Genomic DNA, 19,366 nt, shown 5'->3' with positions numbered 1-19,366 from the left:
CCTGAACTGCACTGCAAAGACTCTGAGTCATTCCTGCTGCGCTCGTGCACCATCACCCCCATCATCCACACTCACTGCCCTGAGGCTATACTCCTCCCGAGGGGAGTTATCCCATTTTATGCTGCGCACACAACACCAGCCTCAGCGGTCTGCCTCGCAGCGGTGGTACTCCCTGACCGCAATCCACGGGTGGCGCAGTCGGACAATTAACCTCAAAACCTAAGAAAGATTGCCACTGGTTTGACCAGCCTGAGCCACGGGACCGGGTCACCGCCACGGAGACTACAGACCCCAGAGACCCGGCACCGGGTATCCCACACACGTGTACACACGGCCCAGGGGGCGCGTCACATGCAGTACAGCATATTACAAACATAAGTCCCATTATTGGGGAGTGGGTGCCCCATAGTATTTGCTTATGCCTTGCAAGCAAAAGCTGCCAAAAACTAGGATGGAGCAACTTGCAATGCCCCTTACAAGAGCCATGCAGTACAGCATATTACAAACATAAGTCCCATTATTGGGGAGTGGGTCTCCCATAGTATTTGCTTATGCTTTCCCAGCAAAAGCTGCCAAAAATTAGGATGGAGCAACTTGCAATGCCCCTTACAAGAGCCATGCAGTACAGCATATTACAAACATAAGTCCCATTATTGGGGAGTGGGTCTCCCATAGTATTTGCTTATGCTTTCCCAGCAAAAGCTGCCAAAAATTAGGACGGAGCAACTTGCAATGCCCATTACAAGAGCCATGCAGTACAGCATATTACAAACATATGTCCAATTATTGGGGAGTGGGTCTCCCATAGTATTTGCTTATGCTTTCCCAGCAAAAGCTGCCAAAAATTAGGACGGAGCAACTTGCAATGCCCCTTACAAGAGCCATGCAGTGCAGCATATTACAAACATAAGTCCCATTATTGGGGAGTGGGTGTCCCATGGTATTTGCTTATGCTTTCCCAGCAAAAGCTGCCAAAAATTAGGACGGAGGAACTTGCAATGGTGGCACCCTCATGGTATAGTGGTGGTGGAGGCTGAGGATACGGAGAAGAAGATTAAACAGCCGAAACGAGGAAGCGTATACCCATGTGTGGGTGTGAAGCGGTGCATGTGAATACACCTCCCGTAATAACACAGTGGATTTGACTTTATGTTACTCTGCTGTCATTTGGTGGTGATGAGAAGTCTGGCCCAATCCAGCCCTTGTTCATTTTGATAAGGGTCAGCTTGTCAGCATTGTCAGTTGACAGGCGAGTGCGCTTATCAGCTATAATTCCCCCAGCGGCACTAAAAACACGCTCCGATAACACGCTAGCGGCAGGGCAGGCCAGGACCTCCAAGGCGTACAGAGCGAGTTCATTCCAAGTGTCCAGCTTGGATACCCAATAATTAAAAGGCACAGAGGAATCACGGAGGACGCTGATACGATCGGCAAGGTACTCCCTCACCATCTTTTGAAACTTTCCACTCCTTGTGAGAGTACCCCGCGCCTCAGGGCCTGTAAGCAGGGCGGGTGTCAGAAAACTGTCCCAGAACGTTGACAGTGTTCCCCTGCCTTTGCTGGATTGGAGTTGCATCTCTATCGCCTGTACGCCTTGGTTGGGCAACGAACTGTGACCTCTGCCGCTAGCGTATTCAGATGGGAATTTTTTTAAGAGTTCGTCAGCAAGGGCCTTCTGGTATTGCCCCATTTTTGTAGACCTCTCCACCTCAGGAATAAGAGAGTGAAAGTTCTCCTTGTAGCCGGGGTCTGCAAGTGTCATCAACCAGTAATGACTGTCACCCAACATTTTGACAACGCGAGGGTCATGGTTAAGGCAGCGTAACATAAAGTCAGCCATGCGTGCCAGACTGGTAACAGGCAAGATTTCCGTGTCCTCACCAAGATGACGACTGACCATGCTCTCCTCCTCCTCCTCCTCTTCCTCCTCCCCCCTGTCCTCAGGCCACCCGCGCTGAACCGATGGTATGACACTTGTACAGGTACTACCGTCTACAATGCATGATAGCAGCTCCTGTTCTTCCTCCTCCTCCTCCTCCTCCTCCTCCTCTCCCTCATTGTCCCCCAATGCACGTTGGGATGAGATGAGGCTGGGCTGTGTGTAATCGCCCGCTACGGCTTCTTGATCCATCTCATCATACTCTGGCTGCAATGCCTCCTCTTTAATTCTCTGCAGAGAGCGTTGCAAAAGACAGACAAGTGGGATGCTGACACTAATGATGGCGTCATCGCCACTCACCATCTTGGTGGCCTCCTCAAAGTTTCTCAGGATGGTACATATGTCAGACATCCAGGTCCACTCCTGAGGTCTTATGTGTGGAGTCTGACCTGAATATCGACGGCCTTGTTGCAGCTAGTACTCCACAACTGCTCTCTTCTGCTCACAAATCCTTTGCAACATGTGGAGGGTAGAGTTCCAACGTGTGGGGACATCACACACCAGTCGGTGTGCCGGAAGCTGCAAACGCTGCTGCAACACAGCAAGGGCGGCGGAAGCTGTAGCCGACTTGTGAAAATGAGCTGACAGGCGGCGTACTTTCACGAGCAGATCTGGCAACTCAGGGTATGATTTAAGAAGCCGCTGAACCACGAGGTTAAGCACATGAGCCAGGCATGGTACGTGTGTGATCTCACCTCGCCTCAGAGCCGCCACCAGGTTACGGCCATTGTCATTGTCATTGTAAGGCCGCACTTAGAATATTGTGCACAGTTCTGGGCTCCGGTGCTCAGGAAAGACATATTGGAGCTAGAGAGGGTACAAAGGAGGGCGACTAAGGTAATAAAGGGAATGGAGGGACTAGAATACCCAGAGAGGTTGTCAAAATTAGGCCTATTTACATTGGAAAAGTGAAGGCTTACGGGAGACCTCATAAACATGTATAAATACATCAGGGAGCAGTACAGAGATCTCTCCCATGACCTGTTTATACCAAGGATGGTGACAAAGACGAGGGGGCACACTATGCGCCTGGAGGAAAGGAGGTTCCTGCACAAGCATAGAAGGGGATTCTTTACAGTCAGAGCCGTGAGACTCTGGAACTCTCTGGGAGAGGAAGTGGTGATGTCCAACTCACTTAATGAGTTCAAGAGAGGCCTGGACGCCTTTCTTGAGAACAATAAAATTACATCTTATGCTTAGTAATAGTTAATTAATCCAGGGATTTAATCTGACTGCCAGATTGGAGTCGGGAAGTGAATTTTTCCTCAATGATGTAAATTGGCCTATACCGCATGGGTTTTTTTTTGCCTTCCCCTGGATCAACGCTGCGGAATAGCTGCAGTGCACAAGAAATAGGATGAACTGGATGGACGCTTGTCTTTTTTCGGCCTTATAAACTATGTAACTATGTAAAAAATATGTAACTATGTCACACATGACCATGCCGGGATGTAGGTTCAGCGGTCTCAGCCACAGATCTGCCTGCTCTTTCACAGCTGTCTACAACTCACAAGCAGTGTGAGGTTTATCACCTAAGCTTATGAGTTTCAGCACAGCCTGTTGCCGCTTGGCGGAGGCAGTACTGCAATGCTTCCAGCTTGTAACTGATGTGGTGATATCTGAGATGGAGGTTGAACATGAGGAGGAGGAGGAGGATGCGCAGGAGCTGTACACTGTGGGGGCAACTCTGACTGACATAGGGCCCGCAATCCTCGGTGTGGGGAGGATGTGTTCCGTCCCAAGGTCCGACTGGGTCCCGGCTTCCACTATGTTTACCCAGTGTGCCGTCAGAGAGATGTACCGTCCCTGGCCACAAGCACTTGTCCACGTGTTCGTTGTCAGGTGGACTCTCCCAGTAACTGCATTGTTGAGGGCACGGCAGATGCTTTGGGACACGTCCTTGTGTAGTGCGGGGATGGCACACCGGGCAAAATAGTGTCGGCTGCGGACCGAGTACCGAGGGACGGCCACCGCCATAAGATTGCGGAAGGATTCCGTCTCCACCAGCCTAAAAGGCAGCATTTCCAATGCAAGCAGTCGTGAAATGTGCGAATTTAGGACTGTGGCCTGTGGGGCGTTAGCTGCGAATTTCCGCTTTCGTTCAAAGGTCTGGGATATGGACAATTGAACGCTGTGGTGGGACGTGGACGTGGACGTTGATGCTGTTTCTTGAGAAACTGCCATAACAAGTGAAGACTGAGAGGAGGGGGCATCTTTACTAGAGATGAGCGGTGTTCGACTAGAACTGTTCGCCAATCTCAAATTCGAGCTGTTTTGGGCGGTGTTCGAGTTGTTCGACGAACCCGAACGATTTGCAAAAAATTCGGCTGTTCGAGGTTATGTTCGATAACTGTTCGTGCACCAAAAGCGTGTCCTGCATGTCTGGCGCTATTTAGAGCACCAATCATGCAGGGATTGTCTGCCACTCACTGTAATGCCACAGCCATGGTGGTTGTGGCATTAGAGTGATTGCCCAAATCGTTGGGAACTGTGATCACAGTGAAACATGAAAAGCCGGCAATTCAGCAGCGGCGTACACCGGTACCCGACAATTTAGAACCGAAAGAATAGAGCTTCACACATAGATTAGATAGATAGAAACATGTCAGTCACATATATATGAAGTACAGTGACAGTGTTGCTTACTGTACTTGTCATTTAGTGTAAAGGATTTATTTAAAAAAATAATAGTGTTTTCATGCACTGTCTCTTTAAAAAAGCCGGCCGGCAATTCAGCAGCGGTACCCGACAATTTAGAATGGAAGGAATAGAGCATCACACATAGATTAGATAGATAGAAACATGTCAGTCACATATATAATAAGTACAGTGATAGTGTTGATTACTGTACTTGTCATTTAGTGTTAAAATAAAGGATTTATTTAAAAAAAAATTGGCGTGGGGTTCCCCTTAATTTTAGGCTCTAGCGGAGGTTAAGCAGACGGCTGGGGCAGATGTTGAAGCCTGGGAAGGGGGTAATACCCACGGAGCTTCCCAGGCTACTAATATCAGCCCCCAGCTGAATACCTAGCCTTTACTAGCTATTAAAATGGGGGACCCCCCAAAAAATGACGTGGGGTCCCCCCTATTTTATTAGCTAGCAAAGGCTAGGCAGACAGCTGGGGGCTGATATTAATAGCCCAGGAAGGGTGCCATGAATATTGGCCCCCTCCCAGGCTAGAAACACCAGCCGTCAGCCGCCCCAGAAATGGCGCATCCATAGGATGCGCCAATTCTGGCACTTAGCCTCGCTCTTCCCACTGCCCTGTAGCGGTGGCAGTGGGGTAATAGGGCTGGGGTTGATGTCAGCTTATAATGCCAGCTGACATCAAGCCCAGGTTAGTAATGGAGAGGCGTCTATAAGACACCCCCATTACTAACCCCGTAGTCAAAGTTAAAAAAAAACACAAACACCCAGAATAAAGTCCTTTAATTGAAATAAAGACACAATTCTTTATTGTTCTAAATTAAACCATACTTACAATCACGCCCATTCCAGCTGAAGCCAACGATCCCCTGCAATAAAAGAAAAATAATAAAGCAACATAATCCTTACCTTTCCATGGTTCCTACGACAGCTTCAGCTCTGCTACATCGAGATGACAGGCTGGACCACAGCAGAAAGCTGCCATCCAGCCTGTCATCCCGCAGACACTGAGAAGCGCAGGCTTGCTTGCGCTCCTCAGCATCTCTCTGTGACGGCATCCAGATGAGCCGAGTTAATGTCCAATGAACTCGGCACACCTCATGCACGTCACTGACAGCGTGGGAAAATTCTCACGCTGAAGCGCTGAGTGCAGGAGAATTCTCCCACGCTGTCAGTGACGTGCATGAGGTGAGCTCATGTCCAATGAACTCAGTTCACCTCATGCACGTCACTGACAGCGTGGGAAAATTCTCCTGCACTCAGCGCTTCAGCGTGAGAATTCTCCCACGCTGAAGCGCTGAGTGCAGGAGAATTTTCCCACGCTGTCAGTGACGTGCATGAGGTGAGCCGAGTTCATTGGACATTAACTCGGCTCATCTGGATGCCCTCACAGAGAGACACTGTGGAGCGCAAGCAAGCCTGCGCTTCTCAGTGTCTTCGGGATGACAGGCTGGATGGCAGCGTTCTGCTGCGGTACAGCCTGTCATCTCGATGTAGCAGAGCTGAAGCTGTCATGGGAACCATGGAAAGGTAAGGATGATGTTGGTTTATTATTTTTCTTTTATTTCAGGAGATCGTTGGCTTCAGCTGGAATGGGCGTGACGGTAAGTATGGTTTAATTTAGAACAATAAAGAATTGTGTGTTTATTTCAATTAACTTTATTCTGGGTGTTGTGTTTTTTTTAAATACTTTACTAGAAATTCATGGTAGTTCATGTCTAAGATTGGCGTGACCCCATGAATTTCGGACTTAGGGCCAGCTGATAATGCCAAGCTGGCCCTAACCCCTTTATTACCCAGTGAGCCACCGCACCAGGGCCCTGGATGAGTTGGGTACAGCGCCAGAAGATGGCGCTTCTATGAACGCGCCATTTTCCGGGGTGGCTGCGGACTGCAATTTGCAGCGGGGGTGGCCCAGAAAGCTTGGTTCTCCCTGCGCTGCGGATTCCAGCCCCCAGCTGCCTAGTTGTACCTGACTGGACACAAAAACAGGGCGAAGCCCCACGTCAATTTTCTTTAAATTATTTCATGAAATAATTAAGAAAAAAAGGGCTTCCCTACATTGTTGTGTCCGGCCAGGTACAAATAGGCAGCTGTTGGTTGGGGGCAGCCCGGTCCTGCCTGCTGTACCTGGCTGGACCCAAATATAGTGCGAAGCCCCACCTCAATTTTTTTTTAATTATTTCATGAAATAATTAAAAAAAAAAGGTCTTCCCTATATTGTTGTGTCCGGCCAGGTACAAATAGGCAGCCGGTGGTTGGGGGCAGCCCGTTCCTGGCTGCTGCACCTGACTGGACACAAGTATAGTGCGAAGCCCCACGTCAATTTTTTTTTAATTATTTCATGAATTTCCTGAAGTAATTTAAAAAAATTGAAGTGGGGCTTCGCACTATATTTGTGTCCAGCCAGGTACAGCAGGCAGGAACGGGCTGCCCCCAACCACCAGCTGACTATTTGTACCTGGCCGGACACAACAATATAGAGAAGGCCTTTTTTTCTTAATTATTTCATGAATTTCATGAAATAATTTAAAAAAAAATACGTGGGGCTTCGCCCTATTTTTGTGCCCAGCCAGGTACAACTAGGCAGCTGGGGGCTGGAATCTGCAGCGCAGGGAGGCCCAAGCTTTCTGGGCCCCCCCCCCCGCTGCAAATTGCAGTCCGCAGCCACGCCGGAAAATGGCGCGTTCATAGAAGCGCCATCTTCTGGCGCTGTACCCAACTCATCCAGGGCCCTGGTGCGGTGGCTCACTGGATAATAAAGGGGTTAGGGCCAGCTTGGTATTATCAGCTGGCCCTAAGCCCAAAATTCATGGAGTCACGCCAGTATTAGACATGACCGCCATGAATTTCTAGTAAAGTATTTAAAAAAAACACAACACCCAGAATAAAGTCCTTTAATTGAAATAAACACACAATTCTTTATTGTTCTAAATTAAACCATACTTACCATCACGCCCATTCCAGCTGAAGCCAACGATCTCCTGAAATAAAAGAAAAATAATAAACCAACATCATCCTTACCTTTCCATGGTTCCCATGACAGCTTCAGCTCTGCTACATCGAGATGACTGGCTGGACCGCAGCAGAACGCTGCCATCCAGCCTGTCATCCCGCAGGCACTGAGAAGCGCTGGCATGCTTGCGCTCCTCAGTGTCTCGCTGTGACGGCATCCAGATGAGCCGAGGTCATGTTCAATGAACTCGGCTCACCTCATGCACGTCACTGACAGCGTGGGAAAATTCTCACGCTGAAGCGCCGAGTGCAGGAGAATTCTTCCACGCTGTCAGTGACGTGCATGAGGTGAGCTCATGTCCAATGAACTCAGCTCACCTCATGCACGTCACTGACAGCGTGGGAAAATTCTCCTGCACTCAGCGCTTCAGCGTGAGAATTCTCCCACGCTGTAAGTGACGTGCATGAGGTGAGCTGAGATCATTGGACATGAACTCACCTCATGCACGTCACTGACAGCGTGGGAAAATTCTCACGCTGAAGCGCTGAGTGCAGGAGAATTTTCCCACGCTGTCAGTGACGTGCATGAGGTGAGCTGAGTTCATTGGACATGAGCTCACCTCATGCACGTCACTGACAGCGTGGGAGAATTCTCCTGCACTCAGGGCTTCAGCGTGAGAATTTTCCCACGCTGTCAGTGACGTGCATGAGGTGAGTTCATGTCCAATGATCTCAGCTCACCTCATGCACGTCACTGACAGCGTGGTAAAATTCTCCTGCACTCAGCGCTTCAGCGTGAGAATTCTCCCACGCTGAAGCGCTGAGTGCAGGAGAATTTTCCCACGCTGTCAGTGACGTGCATGAGGTGAGCCGAGTTCATTGGACATGACCTCGGCTCATCTGGATGCCGTCACAGCGAGACACTGAGGAGCGAAGCAAGCCTGCTCTTCTCAGTGTCTGCGGGTTAACAGGCTGGATGGCAGCGTTCTGCTGCGGTCCAGCCTGTCATCTCGATGTAGCAGAGCTGGAGCTGTCCTGGGAACTATCGAAAGGTAAGGATGAGGTTGCTTTATTATTTTTCTTTTATTGCAGGAGATCGTTGGCTTCAGCTGGAATGGGCGTGATGGTAAGTATGGTTTAATTTAGAACAATAAAGAATTGCGTGTTTATTTCAATTAAAGGACTTTATTCTGGGTGTTGTGTTTTCTTTTAACTTTCACTATGGGGTTAGTAATGGGGATGTCTTATAGACGCCTCTCCATTACTAACCTGGGCTTGATGTCAGCTGGCATTATAAGCTGACATCAACCCCAACCCTATTACCCCACTGCCACCGCTACAGGGCAGTGGGAAGAGCGAGGCTAAGTGCCAGAATTGGCGCATCCTATGGATGCGCCATTTCTGGGGCGGCTGACGGCTGGTGTTTCTAGCCTGGGAGGGGGCCAATATTCATGGCACCCTTCCTGGGCTATTAATATCAGCCCCCAGCTGTCTGCCTAGCCTTTGCTAGCTATTAAATTAGGGGGGACCCCACGTCATTTTTTTGGGGGTTCCCCCATTTTAATAGCTAGTAAAGGCTAGGTATTCAGCTGGGGGCTGATATTAGTAGCCTGGGAAGCTCCGTGGGTATTACCCCCTTCCCAGGCTTCAAACATCTGCCCCAGCCGTCTGCTTAACCTCCGCTAGAGACTAAAATTACGGGGAACCCCACGCTAATTTTTTTTTTAATAAATCCTTTATTTTAACACTAAATGACAAGTACAGTAATCAACACTGTCACTGTACTTCATATATATGTGACTGACATGTTTCTATCTATCTAATCTATGTGTTTCTCTATTCTTTCTGTTCTAAATTGTCGAGTACAGATGCTGAATTGCCGGCCGGCTTTTTTAAAGAGACAGTGCATGAAAACACTATTATTTTTTTAAATAAATCCTTTACACTAAATGACAAGTACAGTAAGCAACACTGTCTCTGTACTTATTATATATGTGACTGACATGTTTCTATCTATCTAATCTATGTGTGAAGCTCTATTCTTTCTGTTCTAAATTGTCGGGTACCGCTGATGAATTGCCGGCCGGCTTTTTTAAAGAGACGGTGCATGAAAACACTAATATTTTTTTTAATAAATCCTTTACACTAAATGACAAGTGCAGTAACCAACACTGTCACTGTGCTTCTTATATGTGTGACTGACATGTTTCTATCTATCTAATCTATGTGTGATGCTCTATTCCTTCTTGTCTAAATTGTCGGGTACCGGAGTATGCCGCTGCTGAATTGCCGGCCGGCTTTTTTAAAGAGAGTGTCTTCTGAGCAGTTTGTCAGCTTTTGGACACCTTTGAAGGTGTTTTCTATGTGTTTTTGTTTGCCTGCCATTGGTTTTAACGGTGTTCGACGGTGTTCTAAGGTGTTCGACGAACAGTTCGACGAACAGTTCCTCGAACATCCCGGTGTTCGACGAACCGAACCGAACCCGAACACTATGGGGGTGGCTCAACACTAATCTTTACATGCAGTATGGACAGGGGATTGCCTTCCACACACAACAGGGGGTTCTATTGCACGCACAACAGTGGAAGAAGCATTGGTGACACCCGCTGACACTGGTCGTGGATCCTGGGTTTCGCCCCACAAAGTCGGGTGCTTTGCTGCCATGTGCCTGATCATGCTGGTTGTGGTCAGGCTGGTAGTTTTGTCACCCCTGCTGATGCTGGCATGGCAGGTGGAACATATGGCCTTTTTGGGGTTATCAGCAGAGTCTTTAAAAAAATTCCAGACTCTGGAAGACCTACCGCTTGTACTGGCAACGTCCCTCGTGTTGGTGTTACGGGGAACGGTTGCCTGCCTTCTGTCTGTGGCCACCACACTGCTTCTTCCTGCCTGTTGGGGTACTCTGCCTCCCTCCCCCTGTGTGCTGCTGGCCTCACTCTGCATGTCCTCCTTCCACGTTGGGTCAGTTACTAGATCATCCACCACCTCCTCCTCTTCCACTTGCGCACCACGATCCTCCTCCTCACTTCCTGGCAATTGTGTCTCGTCATCGTGCACCTCTTGTGACAGATTGCCAACGTCGACTTCCTGTGGCCGTGGCTGTTCAAATATTTGGGCATCGCAACATGGGATCTCCTCTTCCACCACTTCAAGCGTATCAGGCGAGGGGCCCAAATATGGAAATGGACCAGTGAACAGCTCTTCAGAGTGTCCAAGTGTGGGATCACTTGCTGTCTGACGACACTCGGCATGGTGGGAGGAAGGAGCATCAGGGTGAGGAGGAGTATGCGGTCGAGACTCACGGCTACTAAGAGTTGACCGTGTGGAAGACAGACCGGAGGTGGTGGTGCCCAGGTAACTGGAAGTATTGTCTGCTATCCAATAAATAACCTGTTCACACTGATCAGTTCTCAATACTGGTGTTGTTCTGTGCTTCCCTAGTAATTCGGTCAAGAAGTGGGAGCGAGAAGATGTGGCTGTTGGTTGTGGCACATTTTCACCTTGGCCAAGGCCCCAGCACGAACCATCACCAGAACGTCCACTTCCACGTCCCTTGCCACGCGCCTTGCCCATTGTAAATGAAGTAAAATAGCTTACACTTGCACTATCAATGGAAAAAGGGTAATAAAGAGTAGATTAGAACCGTGGAAGAGGAAAACCACAGTTATTGTTTACTGGGGTATACCACACTTTTTTTAAATAGAGATATTTGCGGCTGAACAGTGAGCGACACACTCAAACTGCTTTTTTTTTAGATACCAAAGGCCCAAAACTGGATAGTACAGCGATTTGACCCGTGGAACTGCGAAACCACACTGGGATGTCGGGCCTACACAAGACTATTTTCAACAGATATATTTTTGTGTCACAACAGTCAGGAGACACTACTGTTTTTCTTTAAGGAAAAAACTACCAAAACCTGAATAATAGAGATTTTTTACCGTGGAACATCAAAACCACAGTAATAATTTACTGGTGTATACCAGGCTTTTTAAAATATATATATATTTGCGGCTGAACAGTGAGCGACACACTCAAACTGTTTTTTTTAGATACACATGGCCCAAAAGTGGATAATACAGAGGTTTGTACCGTGGAACTGCAAAACCACACTTGTATTTCTCCGGCCTACACCAGACTATTTTCAACAGATATGTTTGTGTCTGAAAAATCAGGGAGACACTATTTTTTTTTTTTACAGCAAAAAATGCAAAAAGCAGGATAATAGAGATTTTTTACCGTGGAACAGCAAAAGCACACTTCTGTCTCTCTGGCCTACACCAGACTATTTTCAACAGATATATTTGTGTCTGAAAAATCAGGGAGACACTATTATTAATTTTATACAGCAAAAAATGCCAAAAACAGGATAATAGAGATGTTTTACCGTGGAACATCAAAACCACAGTAATAATTTACTGGTGTATACCAGGCTTTTTAAAATATATATATATTTGCGGCTGAACAGTGAGCAACACACTCAAACTGTTTTTTTTAGATACAAATGGCCCAAAAGTGGATAATACAGAGGTTTGTACCGTGGAACTGCAAAACCACACCTGTATTTCTCAGGCCTACACAAGACTATTTTCAACAGATATATTTGTGTCTGAAAAATCAGGGAGACACTATTTTTTTTTTTTACAGCAAAAAATGCAAAAAGCAGGATAATAGAGATTTTTTACCGTGGAACAGCAAAAGCACACTTCTGTCTCTCTGGCCTACACCAGACTAATTTCAACAGATATATTTGTGTCTGAAAAATCAGGGAGACACTATTACTATTTTTATACAGCAAAAAATGCCAAAAACAGGATAATAGAGATGTTTTACCGTGGAACATCAAAACCACAGTAATAATTTACTGGTGTATACCAGGCTTTTTAAAATATATATATATTTGCGGCTGAACAGTGAGCGACACACTCAAACTGTTTTTTTTAGATACAAATGGCCCAAAAGTGGATAATACAGAGGTTTGTACCGTGGAACTGCAAAACCACACTTGTATTTCTCGGGCCTACACCAGACTATTTTCAACAGATATATTTCTGTCTGAAAAATCAGGGAGACACTATTTTTTTTTTTTACAGCAAAAAATGCAAAAAGCAGGATAATAGAGATTTTTTACCGTGGAACAGCAAAAGCACACTTCTGTCTCTCTGGCCTACACCAGACTATTTTCAACAGATATATTTGTGTCTGAAAAATCAGGGAGACACTATTATTATTTTTATACAGCAAAAAATGCCAAAAACAGGGTAATAGAGATGTTTTACCATGGAACATCAAAACCACAATAATAATTTACTGGTGTATACCAGTCTTTTTAAAATATATATATATTTGCGGCTGAACAGTGAGCGACATACTCAAACTGTTTTTTTTAGATACAGATGGCCCAAAAGTGGATAATACAGAGGTTTGTACCGTGGAACTGCAAAACCACACTAGTGTTTCTCGGGCCTATACCAGACTATTTTCAACAGATATATTTGTGTCTGAAAAATCAGGGAGACACTATTTTTTTTTTTTTTACAGCAAAAAATGCAAAAAGCAGGATAATAGAGATTTTTTACCGTGGAACAGCAAAAGCACACTTCTGTCTCTCTGGCCTACACCAGACTATTTTCAACAGATATATTTGTGTCTGAAAAATCAGGGAGACACTATTAATATTTTTATACAGCAAAAAATGCCAAAAACAGGATAATAGAGATGTTTTACCGTGGAACATCAAAACCACAGTAATAATTTACTGGTGTATACCAGGCTTTTTAAAATATATATATATTTGCGGCTGAACAGTGAGCGACACACTCAAATTGTTTTTTTTAGATACAAATGGCCCAAAAGTGGATAATACAGAGGTTTGTACCGTGGAACTGCAAAACCACACTTGTATTTCTCGGGCCTACACCAGACTATTTTCAACAGATATATTTCTGTCTGAAAAATCAGGGAGACACTATTTTTTTTTTTTACAGCAAAAAATGCAAAAAGCAGGATAATAGAGATTTTTTACCGTGGAACAGCAAAAGCACACTTCTGTCTCTCTGGCCTACACCAGACTATTTTCAACAGATATATTTGTGTCTGAAAAATCAGGGAGACACTATAATTATTTTTAAACAGCAAAAAATGCCAAAAACAGGATAATAGAGATGTTTTTCCGTGGAACATCAAAACCACATTAATAATTTACTGGTGTATACCAGGCTTTTTAAAATATATATATATTTGCGGCTGAACAGTGAGCGACACACTCAAACTGTTTTTTTTAGATACAAATGGCCCAAAAGTGGATAATACAGAGGTTTGTACCGTGGAACTGCAAAACCACACTTGTATTTCTCCGGCCTACACCAGACTATTTTCAACAGATATATTTGTGTCTGAAAAATCAGGGAGACACTATTTTTTTTTTTTTACAGCAAAAAATGCAAAAAGCAGGATAATAGAGATTTTTTACCGTGGAACAGCAAAAGCACACTTCTGTCTCTCTGGCCTACACCAGACTATTTTCAACAGATATATTTGTGTCTGAAAAATCAGGGAGACACTATTATTATTTTTATACAGCAAAAAATGCCAAAAACAGGATAATAGAGATGTTTTACCGTGGAACATCAAAACCACAGTAATAATTTACTGGTGTATACCAGGCTTTTTAAAATATATATATATTTGCGGCTGAACAGTGAGCGACACACTCAAACTGCTTTTTTTAGATCCAAATGGCCCAAAAGTGGATAATATAGAGGTTTGTACCATGGAACTGCAAAACCACACTTGTATTTCTCGGGCCTACACCAGACTATTTTCAACAGATATATTTCTGTCTGAAAAATCAGGGAGACACTATTTTTTGTTTTTTTACAGCAAAAAATGCAAAAAGCAGGATAATAGAGATTTTTTACCGTGGAACAGCAAAAGCACACTTCTGTCTCTCTGGCCTACACCAGACTATTTTCAACAGATATATTTGTGTCTGAAAAATCAGGGAGACACTATTATTATTTTTATACAGCAAAAAATGCCAAAAACAGGATAATAGAGATGTTTTACCGTGGAACATCAAAACCACAGTAATAATTTACTGGTGTATACCAGGCTTTTTAAAATATATATATCTTTGCGGCTGAACAGTGAGCGACACACTCAAACTGTTTTTTTTAGATACAAATGGCCCAAAAGTGGATAATACAGAGGTTTGTACCGTGGAACTGCAAAACCACACTAGTATTTCTCGGGCCTACACCAGACTATTTTCAACAGATATATTTGTGTCTGAAAAATCAGGGAGACACTATTTTTTTTTTTTTACAGCAAAAAATGCAAAAAGCAGGATAATAGAGATTTTTTACCGTGGAACAGCAAAAGCACACTTCTGTCTCTCTGGCCTACACCAGACTATTTTCAACAGATATATTTGTGTCTGAAAAATCAGGGAGACACTATTAATATTTTTATACAGCAAAAAATGAGAAAAACAGGATAATAGAGATGTTTTACCGTGGAACATCAAGACCACAGTAATAATTTACTGGTGTATACCAGGCTTTTTAAAATATATATATATTTGCGGCTGAACAGTGAGCGACACACTCAAACTGCTTTTTTTAGATCCAAATGGCCCAAAAGTGGATAATATAGATGTTTGTACCATGGAACTGCAAAACCACACTTGTATTTCTCGGGCCTACACCAGACAATTTTCAACAGATATATTTGTGTCTGAAAAATCAGGAAGACACTATTTTTTTTTTTTTTACAGCAAAAAATGCAAAAAGCAGGATAATAGAGATTTTTTTACCATGGAACAGCAAAAGCACACTTCTGTCTCTCTGTCCTACACCAGACTATTTTCAACAGATATATTTGTGTCTGAAAAATCAGGGAGACACTATTATTATTTTTATACAGCAAAAAATGCCAAAAACAGGATAATAGAGATGTTTTACCGTGGAACATCAAAACCACGGTAATAATTTACTGGTGTATACCAGGCTTTTTGAAATATATATATATTTGCGGCTGAACAGTGAGCGACACACTCAAACTGTTTTTTTTAGATACAAATGGCCCCAAAGTGGATAATACAGAGGTTTGTACCGTGGAACTGCAAAACCACACTAGAATTTCTCGGGCCTACACCAGACTATTTTCAACAGATATATTTGTGTCTGAAAAATCATGGAGACACTATTTTTTTTTTTTTTACAGCAAAAAAATGCAAAAAGCAGGATAGTAGAGATTTTTTACCATGGAACAGCAAAAGCACACTTCTGTCTCTCTGGCCTGCACCAGACTATTTTCAACAGATATATTTGTGTCTGAAAAATCAGGGAGACACTTATTATTTTTATACAGCAAAAAATGCCAAAAACAGGATAATAGAGATGTTTTACCGTGGAACATCAAAACCACAGTAATAATTTACTAGTGTATACCAGGCTTTTTAAAATATATATATATTTGCGGCTGAACAGTGAGCGACACACTCAAACTGTTTTTTTTAGATACAAATGGCCCATAGAACTGCAAAACCACACTTCTATTTCTCTGGCCTACACCAGACTATTTTCAACAGATATATTTGTGTCTGAAAAATCAGAGGCACACTTTTTTTTTTGGGGGGGGGGGGCACCAAAAGGTTAATAAGATGGGTATTTGTACATTGTGAAGGAGGAAAAAAAAAAGAGGATTTAGATTAAAAAAAAGGATTTTTCCTGGCCCCTGGGACCTGGAGCTAAGTCCAGCAATTTCAGCAACAGGAGCAGCACACAGGACTGTAATGCAGCGTTTGCTGGTATAACCACTGCGTCTCCTATACAGCCTGCCTGCCTGCCTGCCTGATATCTGGGATGGATATTAGTCCTGAGAAGGACTGTTTGTTTGATCTGGCAGCCTTTACAGATCCTACACTAACTATTTTGCAGGATATATCTCTCCCTAAATCAGCAGCGCTGTCCCTACAGTGTCTGATCCAGAGCGACTGTGTCCAAGATGGCAGTGCCTGGTTTTAAATACTCGAGGTGACGCTGTGCGGCCAGCCAATCACTGTAATGCCCACAAACAACATGGCTGCGGCATTACAGTGACTGGCTGGCAATCCCTGCATGTTCATTGGCTCTGTAAAGAGCGCCAAACATGCAGGGCGGAGACCCGAGCTCCGGCCCGAGTAACCCGGAAATGCTCGGTGCTCGCCGAACATCCCGAGTAGCGTGATGCTCGGGCGAGTACTGAGCAGTGTCCGCAGTGTCGAGCATGTTCGCTCAACACTAGTCACCATGTTGGTCAAGTATAGAATGAGAAGCTTTTCTTTAAATCGCCACTGCCTTGCTGGGTTTGGTTTTGCCTTGAATTTAACCAATAATCAGAATCAGTTGGACTGACCTTTGCCTTTTTCCAAAATAACTAGAAAATGACATGTTACCATGGATAATTTTTTTGGGTTATATTTTATTAAGTTTCATGTTGTTTGATAAAGTAGGTTCTGGAATCAGTTAACAGCATGTACTAAATGAATAATAAAGGACATTTCACTCTTTAGAAGGTACTACTTTTTCTGGCAGTCCATTTTCCTGTCAATTTGAAAAAAAAAAGCAGGCTTTGTTTCCATTTTTATATCAGTATAGTTCAAATGTTTCTTCCATAAATTCCAATTAAAGGCTCATCGCCTGCGAAGCGGAAGTAAGGACCAAATAGCATGCTATGCCCAACTATGTGGAGCCTTTGTGAGGCACTGTACTATCTACTAGTTATTGTTCCCTAATATGACATTCATTAGAGCATGCTAACACTCTTTATCTTACTGACAACATGTATCCATAGATCAATTTAGATAGGCCTGTTTCCAGTAGCTCAGTATTAAATAGACTGGACAAGCCAATTAATTTCAATATATCATTGTCTAGCTTCTAGAAACATGGTGTGGAATTACTTTTAAATATGTAAAATCAGTCCAGTAAATGCTGTCTAGTAATATCGGAAGTTTCTAGTCTTTTACTCAATAGTATAATTAAATGAAAGAGAAAATGTTAAAGAATAAAATTGGAAAATAGGAGGCATTGAGAGTGAAATATTTGTTTACTGTTCCTTTACTTTTTTGTATCTTTATGTTGTGCAGAACACATAGCATATCATTTTATCCAATACCATGCAGACTTAGGTGGGAAAATTTCTCTTTTTATTTCTATTATTGTTATCTGCATGTGGCAGGAACAAAGGTTCCCTATTTCTGTCTTGCCCTTGAACAGTGTTCCTCAAAGATGAACCAATTATTTAGATGCTCCAGCCTTTCTGAGGCTTGGCATAAATTGGGTGCCCCCAGGATGTACCTCTCTCATCATCATCTGATTTATCCCTTGCTCTGCAGCTTTTTGCTGAGCAGAAAGACAAGAGGAGGAAATGTCCATTAGCTGTAGACAGAGACAGATCTCCTGAGCCAGCACAGAGCTGGGACACACATATTGGGACTAGCCACAGTGATAAGAGCTTAGCAAAACCATTACAAGCAGCACGCATGCAAATAACTCACTGATCTCCTTTCTGTCTCTCTGTACATATATATCACAAGGTCAGGGTATGGCTGAAGACTCTCTCTTCTACTTTTATTATTCTATATCACCAATTAATGAAGCTCTTGCCAATTGTTGAGTGATCACTTGCTGAGGCTTTAGGAAAGGCAGATTATTTTTAGACTCCTTCAACTGACTTAGATAGATTAAGAATGTAAAATATCATCAGAGCCATACTTAGGTAAAAATGACCAGAGAGAAAATAAGTTTTATTCTTCATTGCCATAGATTGTGCTGGAAATCTGCTGTGTACTGTAATACTTTTAACAAACTGATAATTGAACTCCGCTGGCAGCACCCAAGCACACAGCTTAAGATACCGTCATTGAGCGATTCTCTTGATATGTTTGAACCTTGTGATGCTATGCATGATCTCATAAGGCTTTGATTGTAGAACATGAATTAATAGCACAGATTTACTATTGCATGTGCCCTTTGACTTAGATGGGATATGCTCCAATTTTTGATGATTTTTTTTAATGTAAATTGTCATGTCTAATTTAAGCCCAATTTTTTGTTTAGTGTTTGCTCCTCACCTGGAATGACGGGTGTGAGAATGAAAAACGGGTATGGAGTAGAAGGATCACAACATTAAAATTATTACCAAAATGGCATTTTATTGCCTCATTTGACATTTAGGGTGACAGGGCGTTATGATTTATGTCATTAAAAGGGTTGTCCAAAATATAAATTAATTTTCATCCTAAATCTCTTTCTATTTAATGACATAATCTAAACTGTTTTCAAATATACTTAAATTAAAATTTCCCTATCCTTCCCTAACTACTCTATCTAGCTGCTGTTCTTATTCTATTCCTACTTACTTTTTGATGATGCTTCGATTGAAAATCATGGTGCATACTAGAATACTCAAGCAAAGCGTCCGTAGGGAGCAGAGGCTGCGATCACTGCTGCAGCCTCTGCCCCCTCCCTGAAATGAAGCATCACCAGTGAAGCCCTTTCAAGGGCTTAGCTAGTCGTTGTGCTATATGCACAATGACAGTGCACTCTCTCGCCGGATCAATTCAGTCTAACCAGCCGGCAACACAGCGCAATGTCAGTGTGTGTTATCATAATACGCAGCATGCAGAGACCAGAGCCACCTCTCAAGTGACGTCACTTATGGAAATATGTAGATAGGGATTTAGGATGAAAATTAAGTTGTATTTCGGACCATCTAGTCAGCGAAGCAACTGATAGGGAGATTATCCAGCCAGTGCATACTTGGCATCCTCGCCTTTT

General features: G+C 43.8%; 1 long non-coding RNA gene across 1 annotated transcript in view; it reads right to left on the bottom strand.

The window, feature by feature from the left end:
* Positions 1–19,037, bottom strand: part of LOC141252860 (uncharacterized) — a 129,128-nt gene extending 110,091 nt beyond the window's left edge. The window contains exon 1 of the long non-coding RNA XR_012314134.1: positions 18,949–19,037. This is a non-coding gene — a long non-coding RNA (uncharacterized lncRNA). The remainder of the gene's footprint in view (positions 1–18,948) is intronic.
* Positions 19,038–19,366: the final 329 nt, after the last annotated feature.

Source organism: Phyllobates terribilis, unplaced genomic scaffold (genome assembly GCF_046119375.1).
Source record: "Phyllobates terribilis strain yellow unplaced genomic scaffold, ASM4611937v1 Scaffold_2__4_contigs__length_985480577, whole genome shotgun sequence".
Lineage (NCBI taxonomy): Eukaryota > Metazoa > Chordata > Amphibia > Anura > Dendrobatidae > Phyllobates > Phyllobates terribilis.
The sequence above is the reverse complement of the archived record's forward strand: the minus strand, read 5'-3'. Positions and strand labels throughout refer to the sequence as shown.